Raw genomic sequence first — 15,173 nt, 5'->3', positions numbered from 1 at the left:
TGGGTAGACTTGGCAGCGGGAACATACAATGTTTCCATTAGACCCAGACACAGGGTATGATGCCCATTTTAGAGATGAGGAAACCGAGGTACAGAGAGGTCAAGTACCCATTTTTAGTGGAACTAGAATTTGGCCTGAGACTCAAAGGCAGCAGAAACTCCCCTGGACAGGGGGTGGGGGAAGAAAGTGTCAGAGGGAGCAGAGCGGGGCCCTTAGGTAAGTCTGGGCGCATCCTGAAGGAGCCGCATGGGCTTTAGGGTCAAACAGACTGGGTTTTAGCTGTGTCTCAGCGGCTTGCCAGCTGAGTTGCGACTGGATGGGTCCTTCTCAGCTTCCTCCCCTGGAAGGGGGTGTCTTTAGCACCTACTCCATGGGGTCTGTGAGGAAAAGTGAGCAGCACTGTGCCTCTGGAGTGAATGTAGATGTCAGAGGGAGGAGCCTTGGCAGAGGAGGCCTGGGGGATGCCAAAGAGAGAGCAGAGGTTGGACGGAGGGGCCCAGCTCACTCCCCGGTGGCCCTCACCAGCCCTGCCTCAGAGTCCAAGCACCAAGGCCATGTGGCTCAGCTCACACCCACCAAGTGTGCCCCCCTCCCCGCCCCATCGGTGTCGTCCCTGTGTGGTTCTAGCCCGGCCATCAGCCAGGAAAGGGGCAGGAAGGACAGGCAGGGAGAGAGTCCTAAAAGATCCTAGGGGACCACACTGGTGCAGGTGGCACCAGGAGGACCCTGGCAGCAGCCAGAGTTCCAAGCTGGCTGCAGGTGCTTCTCCCTCTAGAGAAGACCCTGCAGCAGACAGCAGGTCCCAGTCCTCATGACGCAGCTGCCGGCCACCTGCAGTCACAGATTCCCAGGCCAGGGGCGAGCATCTAGAAAGGGGAGGCCTGCTCCCTGGGCAGAAAAGAGCTTCCTCCTCTTCCTTCTGAGAGAGCGAGCTCAGGGCTGGGGGCTGCTGTGAGGCTCAGGCCCACCCATGGGAGGCAGCATGGGCGCCTGTCCAGCAGGACTGTGTCGGAGCCTGGGCCACCCCGTGTTCTCCACTGCAGGATTCCACATGGCCACAAGGTCCCATCTACAGCCACAGGTCCTGCATTCTGTCCTCTTCCCTTGGCCAGCCCTCTGAGCTGGGCCAGTGTCTCCAGGTGGCTCCTGCTAACAAGCCCCTGCTGGGAGCGGGGGAGCAGTGAGGGCCCACCCTCTCCAGCAGGACCCGGATGTTTGCTTGGCTCATTCAGGAAAGGCACGGTCCGCAGTGGACGGCAGGCAGAGCCATTCATTCCGCAGACCTGCAGCTAGACCACTCTGACTTCACTCCTCCCGCTGTGGCCTCTGGCGGGTCTTCCAGGTAAGGCAGGTAAGATCCGGTCCAGGCAATCAGGGACCTCCGGAAAGCTTTGCTGACTTGAGGCCACTGAGACATGGGGGCTTAGCTGTCACCTCTGTGAAGCAGCTTGTTTAACACCGCGGACAGGGGAGATTTCATCAGGCTAAGCCTGGCCTTGCACTTGACCATAACAAGTGCATCTGCTGAAAGCAGAGGGCCTCATGAAGACAACCGCCCCCCCCCCCAACCCTGCCACCCAGGCCAGACTGACTGGACCCCAATCACAGCAGGAAACTAAGATACTCCCAGGTCTCAGGGAACCACGGACCCTTGAACAGGACCTGACCGGGACCTGACCTGACCTGACCTGACCGTGAAGAATAGTCATGCAAATTCAAACCGCCCTTAGCCTGGGGGTGCACTACAGTCTCCCAGCTCTGCTACAAAAGGTAAGAATTACCTTGTGACAATGGGTGGGAGGAGGGAGGAAAGACGCTGGATTCCTGCGGCCTGCCTGCTTCCTGGGGTTTTCTTTCGGCTCCCTCCCTCCTCCCCTCCCCTCTCGCCAGGCCCTGTCTCCGGTAAGCCCGCCCTGGAGGGGTGCCCCGACCTCCTGCCCTAGCGGGACTGCTGTCTCCTTTGGATCTTTTTGCGGTCTGGGCTTGCTGTTCCTCTCAACAATAGTCAGGAAGCCCTTACCCCAAAAAGTATCTGCGGGAGGCCTGGTCTACAGGAGAGGCACCCCAACAGCTCCAGGTCAGTTCCACACCACGCCCACGGACAAGGAGCCCAAGGAGCAACTTGGTTGTCCCTTGAGCCGCTGAGTGGCCTTAGGGAGAGCGCTGTGCCTCTCTAAGCCTTTTAATCACTCACTGGGGAGCAGTATCTAGTGGGAGATTCCACAAGGTAAGAAAAAAACAGGAGCGGCTCGTTAAAGGTGTGCGTTGGTGGTTTGGCTCCCAGCCTTCTGTCCTCTCTCTGCAGACAATCTCCCTCTGGGCTCCTTACGGAAACGGGAGGACACTGGTAATTTTAGGGAATTACCTCTCCCATCCTGTGGGCGCTCCGGGTGGGACTGCTACTCAAGGCATCTCACCTTACCCTGCCTACTTGGTTACGGACCCAGGACAGGCCTAGAGTTGGGGAAGACCCATCCAGGCTGACTGAGCCTAGCAGCTGTGCCCACGAGAAGGCTGAGCCATGGGCCCCGCAACCCTGGATTGCCTGGCGTCTGTCCTTCCCTAGCTTGGACCTTCAACTGCCTTCTTCATTTTGTGAACTACCCCAAATCCTTCAAATAAAATCTTTTAAAATTGTTTTAGTGAAGCAGTCAATGCTGTTCATTGCCTCGAGTACAGAGCCCTCTGGAGGGATGAGGTGGGATTGCGCCCCTGGAGAAGAGGGGGAGGGGCTGGCAGGGCGAAGAACTGAGTTACTGTCCTTGGGAGAGGCCCACAGGGTGGCAGCCCTCAGGGGACAGAGAACGGAGCAGAGAGCCGAGGTCACGTACAAAGCTTGGATTAGAGCCCAGGGAAATGTTCCCGGAGGTAAGAACGACGTTGGGGTGAAGGATGTAACCTGGAGAGATTGCAAATAAAGGTAAATAATAGGGTCCTCATTTTCTAAAGGGGGAAGAGGATGGCTCATGACACCTGCAGGTGGCTGTGGATTGACTGAGTCTCTTGCCATGTGTCTAGTGTCTGGAGATGGTCTCAGCAGCTGCAATGAGGCCATGGCAGGTCAGGGATGGCCCCGCAGGTCTCCCACTCATTTTCCACTACCGAGAAAGGTCCCGAGCACCTTTGATGCTCTCTGTCTGGGAAAGGCCAGGCTTCAGCACCCCCTTCATCTGGAATCCTCCCACCTGGTCCTGGGTAGCTGCGGGGCCTGGACAGCGCAAGGTGGGGGAACAGCGTCAGATCTCCCCAAGCCTGTTACCTGTTGTAGGTATACCAGAGTCACAGTCTGCAGGAAACAAGGCAGCTGGAAGGTTCCCGCCCCTGCAGAAGCCGCTAGTGCTGGATCCTGAGTGAGGTGGGGTTTGGGAAGGAGAGCTGTGAGCAATTACCATAGGTGTGTGAAGTAAACCGAGCCCCCACCTGAATGCAGCCGGACATCAGTGGGAGAGGCAGGATGGTGACAAAGGCTGAGAGGCTGACTAATGCCTGTGACTGCCACTACCCTGACCTCCCAATTCCATTTGTCTGCAAAGCAGGTCTTGCTAGGCCACCGGCGCACCTGCGTGAGGGTGGGCAGAGCGTATGCAGCTCAAGGGTGGCATCGTGTGGTCATAGTGGGGTAGTGCACCCAGCAGCCTCCAAAGAGCTCCATTCACAGGTCACTTCTTAAGTGCTGAGTCCAGCTGTGTGCTGACCTGTTCTAAGAAGGCAAGGCCTGAAGATCTTCCCAACAGAACGGGAGTTTCTGTGAGGCAGTCCTGAGGGGCACAGAGCCTTGGAGGGGGGGGGGTGGAGAAGAGAGAGAGAGCTCAAGGGTGAGAGGGCGGGCAGGTGGGAGGGAAAGGTTGCCGGAGAGAAACTGCCTCTCAGTGAGGGCGTCTGCACCCCAGGCCACTCTCCTGAGTCTAGACCCCCTTTCAAAGTGAGGCTCTGGGCCCAGGGCCCAGGCAATTGACTGTCCCTAACTCTTTACTTGAACCCCTGAAGTGGCTCAAAACCCTGCCACGCTAAGTGACCCCTTACCTGAAAAGAGGTGGGGGCCGGTAGAGGGCGCTACTGAGAAAAGGCTCCTGTTCCCGACATGAACGGAAAGAGCCTGGACTTTAGAACCGGTCATATCTGCACTCATATCTCACGCCCTCCCCACAGTAGCTACGTGACCTCGGGAAAGTTCTCCACTTCCGGAGCTTCAGCGTTCCCAGCTGGAAGGCGGGATAAGAATGCCGGCCTTGCAGGGGCGTGGAGAGGAGTCGCTATCAGTCCTAGGAACGGTCACCAGGTCACCACCGTAGAAAGAAAGGCCCAAGTCTAAGGGTGTCAGCTCTCGGGAGTTGTCGGTACGTGGCTGTGCGTCTTTCCGTATTTGTATATACGTCCTTCTGGCAATGAGTTGGTTGATTGAACCCAGCCATGCCCCCTACCCAGCCCGCCCAAACAAACGAGAGGTATGCGGGGAGCCTGAGTTCCTGCGGCCAGCACTGAGGATGGAAGCAAGTCGACAAGGCCCCAGGAGCAAGAGGGGAGGGAGCGGACATGGCCAGAGTTGGGGGGATAAAGGCTGAGCCTTTGGGAGAGGGAGGAAGGTGGGGGTGAAGAAAAGTCTACAAAGGAAGGAGAGGGAGGGGGAGACCGCACATGGCAAAGCAAGAAGTCTCTCCAGGTGAGAAGTCTCTCCAGGTGAGACGTCTCTCCAGGTGGCCCCCTCTCTGGCTGTTCAAGGTGCCCGGTAGTACCTGGGCAAGGTGTTCCCTCAACCCACGCTGGGCCAAGTTCTCGCACCAGCCTCCTTCCTTCCCCGGCCTCGGCCTCAGCCTCGGCCTTGCTTCTGCATCTGTGAAATGAGAGGAATGTGCTGGGTTCCTTCTCTCCGTGACCATCTCCTCCCCTTCCCCCAGGCCCACCTTCCAGGCAGGTGAGGTCTGGGATCCCAACGGCCTTCCTTGAGGATGGGAGCTGTGAGGGCGCAGGAGAGCTCCCGGTGGCACGGGAGGAGCAGGCTGAGACGGGAATACTAGGCTCTGGGAAGAAAGAGTCAGAGAAATTACCAGCAATGAAAGCCTATACGTTTCCCCAAAGTACAATCTGAATAGAAATGTCAAGAGCGCTGGAGTTATGACACCCCGCAGTGCGTGTGGCAACACGGCGACTGTGAATCTGCCCTCTCCGGGAGATGGTCTTGCCCGCCCGGCAGAGCCTGCAGCCTCCCTTGGCCTTCCCGGAGGTGGCCTCCTCTGACGGGGCCTGGGGAAGTGCCAACAGGAGACCCAAAGCACTCCCAGAAGGGAGCTTTCATGTCACTAGCATGGGAATGGGCAGTTGTCATTTGGTACTTTCATTTTTGCCTAATCTGGGGTGCAATCTAAATCCCCTGAAAGTTGCCGAGCGCCGCGCCCCCCCCCCCGTAGCCCCTCTCTTCCGGGCTGTCTTCGCTCCCACCCTCCCTCTCTATCCTTTCTTCGTCTCATTTCTCCTTTCCCACCCATTTCCTTCCCTTCTTTCTTTACCAGTGTCTCTGCTTTGTCCGCCAGGGACGCCCTCAGATATGGTTCTTTCCTTCAGGAAGCCCTGGCGTTACTGTGTCCCCAGCCTGCTGAGCCGGGCTCCTTGACTGCAGGACCTGAAGCCGGCAAGGAGGGAGGTAGGAGCAGGCGACAGCAACAGGTTTGGTGGTCTGCGGGCAGGGAGGGGGCTTCCGGGCCAACGTGCCACCTCAGGTGGACCATGGCTTGTGCTCTCTGCAGCGTAGCCCAGGCCAGGCCCTAGGACGACGTAAAGCTGCCTCTGCTGTTCGAGCAAGAAATCTCTTTCTGGGGTCCTCTCAAGGAGGTGGGATTTTTAAGGTTGAGATTGCAGGGTCATTCACACAATCCGGGTATCCCTTTCCAACCCCACACTCCTGCGCCCAGCCTTCTAGGACCGAGGTTCTGGGAGCGCGACCCCTGGAACGGCAGCTTCGGCACCACCTAGGATCTCATTAGGGACGTGCATTCTCAGGTCCCAGTGCCAAGGGGGTGCTGAGATAGCTTACGTGCCCGCCCCTACTCCACGTTTAGTGGCAGTCTGATTGGGGGCTTGAAATCAGCCCTGGTGGGACTATTGACAGCCTGGAAATGGGCAAACACTACAAATCAGTGCTTCCCCGCCTCCCCTCCCCCCCAACAGTGTCAAGCACATCACTGAGCCCTGGCCGGACTTAGTAGATCAGAAACTCTGGCGGTGGGGCCCCTTCGTGTGTTTTCATAAGCTTTCCAGGTGATTCTGCTGCACACCTAAGTTTAAGGTCCGCTGTTCTAGTGGGTTGGCGCTGGTGGAGTCATGTGAAAGAAAGGAATCAAAGGGTTAGGATAGAAAGGGGACAGATTAGGGTAGCCAAGGAGTAGGGTTTCCTAAGCAGGTTTTGGGAAAGGTAAAGAAAAGAGAGAGGAAGTAAACCAGACCTTGGCCTTCCCTCTGGGCAGAAGGCAGAGGGCATTTGGCAGGAAGGCCTCCTGGACAGAGGGGAGACCCCTGCCCAGGGACTGGGAAGAGATGCCAAGGAGGATGGGTGCAGACTGCCGTGAGAGTTTGTTTTTTCCAGCTTTCTAGAAGAGAGAGACAAAATCAATTACTCTGAGCCATGAGATCAGAAGGGCACTGAATAATTGGCTGGAAAAATGCCTCTTTCGATGATGTTTCTGCAACAACAAAAAAAAGCACATTTATGACCATTTTATTCGAGATACAAGGAAGGGAACTCCTGAAAAGTTTCTTTCAGGAACAAGTTGAAAATTGAAAAAAATCACAGTTCCATATCTAGTACTACTCAAAATGCCATGGCGATTTTCTTTCCTCTGTCCAATTTTAAAATATTTCGAACACAGAAAAATACAAGGAGTAATATAACAGAAGATTTATATCCACTACCAGAACTAGCAAATGTTAACATTTTGCCACATTTTTGTTGGATTATTCTTATTTTTAAATAAAACTTGACAGATACGGCGAAGTCCCTTTCATCCCCTTTCCTTTCTCCAAAATGCAGCAGCTATCCTGAAAATGAACGGATAGTCTTCCCATATATGTGTTTATACTTCACCACATATGAATTACTCATAAATTACACCGGCAATGCTCTGAGTGCTTCTTAATTTACAGAAGTGGTGTCATTCTGGAATTTGCTTTTTTTTCTCCTGACACTGTTTCCTAGATCTACCCATATTGACAGGTAGAGACCATCTCCCCTACCTAACCAAACTCCAAACACTTCTCTAAGCCAGGTAAACGAGCAAGAGAGGGGAAGAGGTGTGCTGAGGGAGGGAGAGGGGCAGTCCCATGTGCTTGATCTGGGGGAAAGGTCTGACTTTTTGGCCCTGAGCCTAGGAGTTCCCTGTCCATGCCAACGGCCGCCTCCTGCATCTGGCCCCATGGGGCTGGGAGAGCTGCCAAAATCCTAGACTGGGCAGTGACTGTGGACAGCCTAGATCGCGGCCAGTGACCCCATCCAGGGCTATACAGAACTGATCTGAAGCTCCTTCCTTCCAACACCTTGAAGCGAGATGACTTCAAAGCCTCTGAAGTAGATTTGAGAAAGGGAGGCACATTGAAGGGACCACCATAAAATCACCTGTCTCAAACCAAAGACATTCCAAGAGGCAGGAACTCAAAGTGAGTGAAGAAGTATGGCTCACAGTTAAAAAGAAGTCATGAGGCCCCTGATCCAAGGATTAATTTTTGAATGGACCTCCCCCCATGCCACCCCCAACGCCTTAGGCATGACTAGTGGGAGTTATTTGTTTGTTAGGGGTATTTGTCCTTTCTCAAAATGATACAACCTGAAACTTTGGGCTCCTTGTTCCACAGCCTCTTTTTGGCCCCAATCAGTCTGACCTCATAGGCCATGAGTGGCTTAACTCAGGCTGGAGGACAGGAGGCTTACCCCTGTGCCCTCGGAGTCCTCATCTCTGAGCCCCGCTCGTCCGCCAATGAGGACCCGGGGAGGTGACATCACCGCATTCCCAGCCCCCCCGGAGAATGGGACCATTTGGAACCAGTGTAAGTGATGGGATGCCACGACCATGTTGGGTAAGAAGCGGTGGAGAGCAAATGAGTCAACAGCGAGTTTAAGCAATGAACATTGCGCCATGGGGTGTTTCTCAAATTCTTGTCTACTTTTAGAAAGTATGCAACGCCGTTCCGTCGAGCGTCTCGATGCTGAAATAGCTACAGAAAATGTTAAAAATGCTGTGAGTGAAGATGTGCCTGCCTTTGTCGCTTTTCTAAAACAATAGTTAGCCATCGCGTTGCACGCCCCTGAGCGAATTTTCTAATTCTGTTGTGCCTTAGCTTCCTCATCTGTAACGTGACAAGAAACGGATGAAGAATGTCTCCTGGGATTCCTTCCAGGGTAAAATTCTGCGGTTTGATATTACGCTCACATTCTTAATACCTAGGCTGGGTCTACAACAATGCCAAGACCACTAGCCAGTTCGGTTAGTGCGGACAAAATGTTCTTTCCAATCAATTCTTTGGCACAGCGTAGATAAAACAACCAGTTGATTGGCACGGCGTTTCATTTCACAACTGGCTCCTCTGGCACCATCTGGAGCAGAAGTCCCTCCACGGTGGCGTCCTGGCATGCTGCATGTCTGGAGCACTTAGAAGGTGTGTCATAGGCAATTCGCTATTAATAGCACAGTATCGAGGATTTCAAAAGACTGATGAATTTTTTATCAATCAGAACAGATTCAATGTCTTCCTGTTATAATGCCCCGTCCCTCACTTTCATTCCAATCTGCCTCTCTGGACAGAAAAAGAAGAGGTGGACTTACAGCCACCAGCCAGGATTGCCATAACCCTGAGCCTACCAAGACGCCCATGGGGAGGCGTCATGAGTTGTGCATGTGAATGTCACTCATCACCTGCCACATGGCATTTGAGGGTGACTGACAGGGATCTCTGCTACATGGTTAGCCATCAAGTCGCTGGAGACTCGGACCCTGGAACAGTCTGATCCAGATGTGGACTGCTGCCAACGTCCCATGATCCATCCGTAAGCCAATGAAGAATATATTGAACAGGGTACAAAATGAATGGCCTATTCATTATGCTTATCTCTTGGTCCAAAAAGCATTATTCTACCATAATGTGTTCATAGGTGAGGAAGAGGAGAGGGGCATGAAATAGTGTTTATTAAGCACCTACCTGCCGAGTCCCGTGCCAGATACTTATGGCAAGTTTGAAGCTACGGGTAATGTACTCTCTGTTCTCAGCTGTCTGGTGGTATCCCACTTCCTCCCCATCATGGTTTGGAAGACTCATGTAATATTCTGGCCAGTGGGTTGTGAGCAGAAGTGACGTGCATCAATTCAAATCCAGGGAATTTAATCACTAGTTTTAGACCCTGCAGAGCTTCTTTTTGCTCTACCATAGGGACTGGCAGCAGTCCAGGGGCTGTTCCATCATCAGCCTCAGTTTGCGGGTACCGTGGAGCTGAGCCCTCAGTCAACTGTGATGCGAATGAATAATACATTACATGTGAAGATAAAGGAAAAACTTGGTTGTTATGAGCCACTAAGATTTTGGAATCACTCGTTACTGCAGCACAGCCTAATTTTTGTGCTGACTGATGCAAAGTTTTCTACAGCACAGTAACATAGTGGGAATATGTGAGCATTAGAGTCAAAAAGACCTAAGCTGAAATCTTAAGTTGCTGACCTTGAACAAATTCATAACTTCTCTGGATCTCGGTTTCTTCATCTATAAAATAGTAGTTCTGATTCTTATCTCATGATGTTGTTATTAAATTTGGAAACAGTATTCATAAAATACCTAGCACAGGATTTGGCACGTAGTAGATATTCAATCGTAATTGTTTTAATTTCACTTATTCCTTAAAGGAGGCTTATGAATCAATCGACATCATGGGAGTATAAGAGAAAGGATGATCCATTATTGATGCTTCAGATGCCATCATGCACTGGCATCTGTGCCCACTGTCCCTGAGCTCAGAGAAGCTCTAGACAGAGAGGAGGGCCTGAGGATGCCATATAAAATGTAGTTTTTCTGTTGCCAGAGGAAAGGCGGATTCCACTTATGGAAGTGATTATTGATAACTTCAGCTTATAAGATAAGAATATGGCAGTAGAACGGGTTAGTTTCGCTGAAGCTTGTTATCCTACCAGGCAAAGTGCTGGCTGAAGTCCTTCCCAAAGGTCCAATGAGCTGAACTCACCTCTTAAATCAGCTGATGAGCATTCTTACACCCACTTCGGCGGGCTCACCGAGACCCAGGAATAATCCGGAGAGCAGCTACAGAGGAAGGGAGAGGAGGAGAATGTGCATGGCACAGTGGGGACTGAGGGGCCCTTTGCCTCCTCCCGCTTCCCACCGCATCTTCCTCCCTCCCCACCAAGCCTGGCCTGATAGAGCCAGGGAAGGCTGGGTGGGGAGGGACCATCCCTCTCTCCCTACACCAGTCACTCTGGGGGCTATCGTGTTCCAGGGCCAAAGCTTGCTGCAGCTCCCACTTACATTGAATTTGATGAAATGTGTTACCTCTAAGCCCAGTTTTCTTCATGGTCCGCTATGAGATCTTTGTTTCCCTCTGAAATGCCATATCTTGGCCATGCACTTGGAATTATAAACATCCAACGGCCTTCCCCATGGAGCTCCCCAATTCTGCCTCTAGGATGAAAGCTCCCTGGTCATAGTCATGAGCAAGGAGGACAGACAATCCCTCAAGGCCCAAGGAGAGCTTGATCACCCTGACATCAGTAGTTGGTCAGGATGGAAATTCTGGTTGAGACCTCCACATCATTTGCTGAATGGAAAATAAAGAGATGTCCAGTTCCACACAAAGTACCACATGCCCGGAGCAGCTTCGACACCTGCCATCAATATGACCCTGACTTACTCTTGATTAACTGTCACCTATTCCCATGTAGCCAAGGCCCCGTGAGAATTCCCACAGCCAGTGGGATGGCCGATCTCCAGCAGTTGGGTGATTCTTGTAAAATAGGAAGGTTTAACCAAAGTTTGTATTAATCGTACATGGACGTGTGCTCAAGGGTTTACAGTTATGCTGAGAATGGAAATGAGACTGTGGGACTGAGTCCAGGAAGGGCCAATCAACCTCATTTAGATCAAGATCTCAGGTTATACTCCTGATCCAGACGAAAATACTAAATGGCGTCCATGATCATGATCAAGACAAGCCGCGGTGTGCTGGAACGGACTCGTGGTGGCTCATGGGAGCCAAGTGGAAAATATTCAGGAACCCCGAGAGACAGTTTTTAAACCATTTGTAGCATGAAGTCTATTATGGAGAAATATTTACACCATGAAAATTGGCAAACTCTACATGCTAGGGCGTGTGTGTGCGTACATTTAGAGCTACTTTACTAAGGTATGCATGGCTTCTTTAAGCCATTCTTTTCACTGGAAAAACTATTTTAGGGATAGGATCTGAGGAATCAGTTTTGTATATGGAAGCACACAGTTCTCTGGAAACTTAGACAGCTATGAGGACTCTAAAAAAAAAAAAAAAATGCAATGTTGATAGAAACTTTCACCAAACAAGGGACTGTGGCTTCGGTCCTTTTGCTGAGATAGTAAATGTTAAAGCTTTAGCTGAAGTGAAAATTACATATAAATGTTGGGTTTCATAGCACTGCAGAAGTCTGTATTAACGTTCTGTCAAACGCCTTCATTGAATTTTCAGCGGAGCAGTGGTCTCTCGTGACATGGCTTCCAGGGAGCCATTGCAACTGTCCCCACAACCCCGGCAGAGAGAGGACACCTGGGAGTAAGTGGACTGTTGCCCCACGCTGTGGGGGTTGCTGTAGGAGGGACATGGAGCTGAGACTGTGTAACCCCTCAAAATTCATACGTTGAACCCTCAACCTCCAGTGTGACTGTTTTGGAGATAGGGCCTTTCAGGAGATCGTTTAAGTTAAATAAGGCCATAAAGGGTGTGTGTGAGGGGGGCGGGGGGTGCCTGATCCAACAGGACTGGTGTCCTTATAAGAAGAGTGAGATGTATGTGCGCACACGGAGTAAAGTCCACGCGAGGACACAGCACGAAAGCGGCCGTCTGCGATTCTCGCCAGACACCTGCCCTGCCGGTATGTCACTCTCAACTCCCAGCCTCTAGAACTGGGAGAATATCAATCTCTGTTATTTAAGCCACCCAGTCTGTGGTATTCTGTTATAGCCGACCTAGCTGACTAATAAAATCTGTAATGTAAATGGCTTGTTTTCAGATTTTGTCTATTTATTGATCAAGTTTGCAGAGTAAGATACCTTTCCACAATTCCTCAGATCCTCTTAACCTTGTAGGAGATTCTCAGTGGTCCCAGTCACCCAACTGGGAAGCCAACAGATGGAACCTCGTAGACTGAATCATGTGGTGGCAGGTCACCACAGCAGGAAGACTAAGATTGGACATGGGGAGAACTCTACTCTGTCGGCCTCTGGTTGTGGGATCACTGGCGAATCTTTATCCCCTCTGTGCCTCAGCGTCCTCATCTGTAAAATGAGGGCAAAAACACTATGTTCCCTCCTAGAATTCTGGTGAAGATAAAATGAGATAATGTAACGATAAGCAGGTAGCACATAGCTCAGCCAGCTCCCTCCTGAATGATGCAAAGGAGGCTCAGGAAAAGGCTGGGTCAGAGACAGGTTTGCCTGCCCTGGTGCTGGGGGCCGTGGCGGAGATCAGGGAGGTGGGGTGGGGCACCTGACAGGCAGGTTCTTTCCTCTCCAGGTCACCTGCTCTGTGAAGGAGTACATCATCTTCCCAGGACGGCTTCTGTTGGCACCGAGACCTGCCCCCAGTCGAATTCTTCTTTCTCTTGATTGTTTCCAAACAGGATGAGACCTCCTTCCTCTGGGGAACATTGTGCATCCTAATAAATAAGATAATGAAGTAAAGTTTTCACAGTGAGCCTGGCTCTCAGCAAGCATTCTATAAACGTTAACGATTTCTATCTGCACACCTCCCGAGAGCAGTTTTCACGCCACCCCTCAGTGCAGCTGTGGCCACGTGATTGAGGCATAATTGGGACCCTTTTGATGGGAACAGCATTGGGTAACTGTATTAACCAACTTGGTTCAGCTTTTCTAAATGGGAGAGCTCCATTCACACCAAAGGCTTCTCTAATTTCTTCCCAAACACCCGGGATTGAACAGGCTGAACTCCCCCAAGAATGACCCCTACCAGGAGGCCGTAAAGCCCTGCAGTGGACCTTTCTGATGTCTGGGTCCTCCTCGTCTCATCGGCCAATGGCCGATGGACATCAACTTAACTTTGGCTTTACTGAATTCCAATAGCTACAGAGCAGGACGCTTGACAGATCCAACCAGATTTGGAACACACCTGAGAAGGTTAAAAGATTCGGAGTCAGTTAACACTTCCCAAGCCTGAGGAGAACCAGGATGATGAGATGACTAAAGGACGACAGCACCAGTGATGAAGATACTGGTTTGCGCTTAGGTGTTTGCATTCCTTTGGCTCTCACTCCAACTACGTAGCCTATTTTAAATTACTATTTTAAATCCTTATTTCTTGGTTATTTTAATAAAAGTCTTTATTTTTATTTATTTAAAGAACACCAGCGCCACTAGAAAAGCGTGCTTTGGTGACTAACGCCTTTGAGTAACTGAACAATTTGAGGCCAGCAGTTTGTTCTAAGCACAGGGAAGGAGCTTCACAGGAAATGAATGACCTGTGGGGCACGAGTGATGTGAACCTGTCCAGTTCTTGCAATTGTCATAATGCTTGATCAATACTTATTAATAAACCCTACCCTGGAAGGGACAAGATTTAAAATCCTGAAAATACTGAAAGCCAATGACCCAATGATAAGTGAATAACTGAGAGGGGACTCAGACTCGACATCTCCCTGGGGAGATGCTGCTGTGCTTTAGGCAAAAATGGAAGTAAATGGTTCAGGCAATGTGGCCAGAAAGAGGTTCGGGGCTTCTGCCAGATCCTGCTTCCTGGTTTCCTTTGTTTAGATGGAAAGGATGAAAGGAATGTTCCCCAAATCCTCACATGCACCCAAAGCACTTCAAATTCTGCAACAGTGAAGGTGGAGGCATTTGGGGCAATGTAGAGTCAGACCCCTTGGTGGTCCCAAGAGCCCAGGGGAGATCCTTGGGGTTTCTGAGATATCCTAGGGCAACTCCTTTGGCTGGAAGATGTAGAAGAGGAAACACCGGGATCCTAACAGAGAGATGGCAAAGTACCCTGTGGCAGAAACATTTATATCTCACCAAATATCTTACATCGCCCACCTTCTGATCAGTTAAGGGTCTTGTGGCTGACAGCAGAAGTGGCAGGTGCTGTTTCTGGGCTGAAGCATGGAAGAGCTGCCCCGCCCCCACCCAGAACTAGCCCCCAACACACTGACTCTCTCTCCCACCCCCTCAGGGACCACGGAAGCCACACGTTGAGAAGTCAGGGCAGGCCTCTGCGTCTCCACCACACTGAGTAGAACACACGGCTCACGCACAGGAATGAGCCTGGAGGTGTGAAGCTGGGATTTCAGATTTGGTTGGTCCGATCCAGTGGAGACGTTCTACATTCCCACTCAGGTGTTGGTCCCAGCGATCAGGAGGCCACAGAACCTCTACCAGTGAGCGACTCATGTGGGACCTCGAGGATGTCACTTTTCTTCTCTGAGTATGGATTTCCTCATGTGGAAACCTAGCATTAGATAAGTTGACCTTTCTGCTCTGTCATTCTCTAGTTTTTCATTTTTGAAAATTTTAGTCTAATACAGACTCAAATGTTACCAGTTACCAGCACTAGAGTCTATCTCTGTTTATCTACCTATCTGCCTCTCCATCTACCCATCTATCTGCCTATCGATCCATCCATTCTCCCATTTTACTCCAGTTTCATTATAAAGAGCTGGGATAGTTGGAATAACAGTTCGCCCCCCTCCCTTTCCTGCATCCTGAAAGGCCCCAAAAATCTCGGCCAGCCTTTGCTATGATGGCTAATTTTATGTGTCAAATGGGTTGAGCCATTATGCCCAGATAGTTGGTCAAATCTTATTCTGGGTGTTTCTGTGAGTGTATTTTTAGATGATATTAGCACTTCAATCAGTGGGTTTTGAATAAAATCGATTGCCCGCCATAATGCGGGTGAGCCTCGTCTAACCAGTTAAAAGCATAAATAGAACAAAAAG

General features: G+C 51.2%; 1 long non-coding RNA gene across 2 annotated transcripts in view; it reads left to right on the top strand.

Moving 5' to 3' along the window:
• LOC107512784 overlaps positions 1-1,926 on the top strand; it is a 30,536-nt gene extending 28,610 nt beyond the window's left edge. For both annotated transcript variants that reach the window (XR_004954064.1, XR_001597389.2), the window contains one exon: positions 1,044-1,926. This is a non-coding gene — a long non-coding RNA (uncharacterized LOC107512784). The remainder of the gene's footprint in view (positions 1-1,043) is intronic.
• The last annotated feature ends 13,247 nt before the right edge of the window (positions 1,927-15,173 follow it).

Source organism: Rousettus aegyptiacus, unplaced genomic scaffold (assembly GCF_014176215.1).
Source record: "Rousettus aegyptiacus isolate mRouAeg1 unplaced genomic scaffold, mRouAeg1.p scaffold_m13_p_13, whole genome shotgun sequence".
In the NCBI taxonomy this organism is placed as follows: domain Eukaryota; kingdom Metazoa; phylum Chordata; class Mammalia; order Chiroptera; family Pteropodidae; genus Rousettus; species Rousettus aegyptiacus.
This window is presented reverse-complemented; position numbering and strand designations above follow the sequence as displayed.